The sequence below is a fragment of the Camellia sinensis genome, chromosome 11 (genome assembly GCF_055761805.1).
Source record: "Camellia sinensis isolate YWXY chromosome 11, ASM5576180v1, whole genome shotgun sequence".
Taxonomy (NCBI): Eukaryota; Viridiplantae; Streptophyta; class Magnoliopsida; order Ericales; family Theaceae; genus Camellia; species Camellia sinensis.
In genome coordinates, this window is record NC_138971.1 from 164,687,602 (window position 1) to 164,691,085 (window position 3,484).

A 3,484-nucleotide genomic window follows, 5' to 3' on the forward strand; every position below is an offset into this window, starting at 1 on the left:
AAAAAAGCCAAAAACCCAAAAAATCTTTCCCAAACCAAGTTTTTTAGCTCAGGTTAAAATAGCCAAAAAACCCAAAAAGCTAAAAAGTCAACCCACTTTCCAAACCAACCCTAAGTCAATTAACAGTTTTTAATGATATTAAAAATATGTTTCATTTAATAATTTAGATAATTTTATTAATGTATAACAAATAAATTATAAATTTTATTTTTTTAACTAATTCTGTTAAATAAAAAATTTTAATAATTTTTCAAACTACAAAAACTAATTTATATTTTAAATAAATCTCAAAAAATATATTTATAATTTATCTCTAAAATAGCATGTTCTCACACGTCGCGTTAATATATAGATATATAGATTTTGTGTGATAATAAAAATCTTTTCTAAACCGACTCTATGATCGAGCGAGAAAGTTGCTTAGTTCCAAATCTTCTCCATAAATCTTCTCCATAAAATTTCCAAATCTTCTCCATAAATCTTCCCCTATTCCAAATCTTCTCCATAAAAATTCTTCTTCATAGGCCTAACACACTCTCTCTCTCTCTCTCTCTTTTTCGTTCTCTCTAGAAATCAATCAAACCATGTATTTCATCGCCGGCCCATCAGAGGTCCTCGCCGTCACCGGCTGCGGAATCCCCGACATCAAGCTCGCCAAAAAGAAGTGGATATGGCCGGGCTAAAAGTTCACCCGAGTCGACATCTCATCGGTCAACTACACCTTCGAAGTGCAGGCTATGAGCGCAGAGAAACTCCCATTCATACTTCCTGCTGTCTTCACGATCGGCCCCAGGGTCGACTGTGAAGAGAGCATGTTGAAGTACGCAAAGCTCATATCCCCGCACGACAAGCTCTCGAACCACGTCACGGAGCTTGTACAGGGAGTCATCGAGGGCGAGACTCGAGTTCTCGCTGCCTGGATGACTATGGAGCAGATCTTTAAGGGAACTAAGGAGTTTAAGAAAGAGGTTTTTGATAAGGTTCAACTTGAACTTGATCAGTTTGGGCTTCATATTTATAATGCTAATGTTAAGCAGTTGGTTGATGTGAGAGGGCATGAGTATTTTTCTTATCTGGGGCAGAAAACTCAGATGGAGGCTGCCAATAGAGCCAGGGTATATATTATTTGTAACTTTTTTTTTTTCTTATGTATTGATTTTGGTGTATAGAAATTATAAGTATTAGGGTTTTAAATACATGGACATTATCAAAATATAGGGAGTATTAGGGTTTCTGGTATGATTGATAATACTGTTCGATATGAAGCTATAAATCTTAGATATCAAGTTTCAATCTCATGATTTTTTAAAATTATCTTTGTAAACTAAAAAAAAAAAAGTTTCATAGCCGGCCCTATCACCTGTGCTTCTTTTGGAGTTTTTAGTTATTTATTTATTTATTTAATTAGGCTATTTTTATTTTTAGTTTACCTTTTTCAAAATTATGTTTTCTTTTTTATTTATAGATACCTATCTTAGAAAATTATTTTTTTTTTTTTTTGGGAAAAAACTTGTAGCATAAATTAATTTTCTTACTTGTAGATCCCTATCTTAACAATTAAAATTTTATTATGAAAAAACTTTAGCAAAAACAAAAACAAGCCAATTTTTGTAAGTTTTGTTTTTTATATTATTAATATAGAATTTGGCTTATTTTTATTTTAGTAAATTTTTTGTTTTAAAATTAACTCAATTTTTTATTTTGTTTTTTATAATAATCTATCCAAGGCTACCTATAAAGTTTTTTTTTAATTTTTTTTTAAATTACTAAAAAATAAATAATAAATAAATAAATATGAATCAAGAAAGTTTTTTAGTTTCAATAATGATGAACTTCAATTTTTACAATGTGCATTGACTGTATTTTTTGGTATAGATTGATGTTGCAGAGGCAAAGATGAAGGGTGAGATCTGCTCGAAGCAACGAGAAGGGCTAACAGCACAAAATGCTGCGAAAATTGACGCAGAGATGAAGATTATAGCCACAAAGAGGCAAGGAGACGGAAAGAAGGAGGAAGTAAAAGTGAAAACAGAGGTACAAATATTTGAGAACCAAAAGGCGGCTGACGTGGCGGAGGCGAATGCTGAGTTGGCAACGAAGAAGGCGGGGTGGGCCCAGTTGGCCCAGCTGGCGGAGGTGGAATCGGCTAAGGCGGTGGCATTGAGGGAGGCTGAGTTGCAGAGGCCGGTGGAAGAGAAGAACGCTTTGACTCAGTTGGAGAAGCCCAAGGCTGAGAATTTGAGCAAGGCTAGCGTGGAGTATGAAATTAAGGTAATTTAATTTAATGTTTTGATTTTATGTTTAATGCAGTTTAATGTTTGATTTAGTATGATTAATGTGATTTGATGCAATTTTATGTTAGGGGTTTTTAGAAAAAAATTTGAAATTTTTTATGGGAGATTTATTGGAAAATTCTTTTTCAAGTGTTTGCATTTTAATTAATGCCTAAGATATTCACAAAATCCTAATTTCATATTTAAAGTATATAAATATTTTTTGAACGGTTAGCAAGTTGGTGTGTAAAGGTTCATATTGATAGTGTAAATATTCACATTGACAAGTTAGCATTCACACCACATTGACGGTGTGAACATTCACATTGACAGTTTGAACATTCACATTGTAAATGTGAATATTATTAGGATTATTTTGATAATTATGTCCCTTATAGAATTTATTGGAATATAAAAAAATAATATGGATTAAATACAATATTAGGTGAAAGGGATTTGTAAAAAAATGCTCCATTTTTAATGAGAATTGAAAAAAATTGTTTTGATTGAAAGGCAGCTTTTTTTTATGCTACCTTTTCAATTTTAACTAACATTTTTAAACTTTTAGGAAACTTTTAGAGATAAAAACAGTGTAATGAAAATCTAAAAAAAAAAAAGTCAATTAAATGGGAAAAGTAAGGAAAAAGAGAGGGGAAAGGAAGAAAAGGAAGAAGAGAGGGGGAAGGAAAAAAAAAATTGATTTTGATTTTGATTTTGATTTGAGTTTGGATTCAGAACAGAGGAAGGAGAAGAAGGAAGAGAGGGGAAGGAAGGAGAGAAAAAAAAAAATTCGTTTTGGCACCTCGAGCCATTCGGGCCTTGGTAAATTCGAGCTACGAATCCCTATTGAATTATATTACTCTATTAGTTTTATTTGTTCTATGAATACTCTATTTCCTAGGGGAAAACAACATAAGTCTAAGATTTGAATAGTGAATAGTAATCAAGCATTCTTACTTGTTGATTCACATCTAGAAAGTAGCTATTTGGGCCATTTTGGAAAGTCGGCAATGCTTTGCTATCTTACAATCTTAGTACTGACCATCTTAATTCAATGGCAAGATCACAATTTTTTTCATGATTTTTCTTTTAGATGAAGTGGAAAGACCTAAAATGAAAATGTTGTCTAATTAGGTGAAGGATCATCTTTAGTTATAATGAACATTAAACATAAATTTGTTTCTAGATTAGGTCACCCTCAAATTAGCTGC

The 3,484-nt window shown here is 32.0% G+C and overlaps 1 pseudogene; it reads left to right on the forward strand.

Moving 5' to 3' along the window:
• The first annotated feature begins 584 nt into the window (after window positions 1–584).
• On the forward strand, window positions 585–2,336 carry LOC145803270 (flotillin-like protein 4 pseudogene; annotated as a pseudogene).
• The last annotated feature ends 1,148 nt before the right edge of the window (window positions 2,337–3,484 follow it).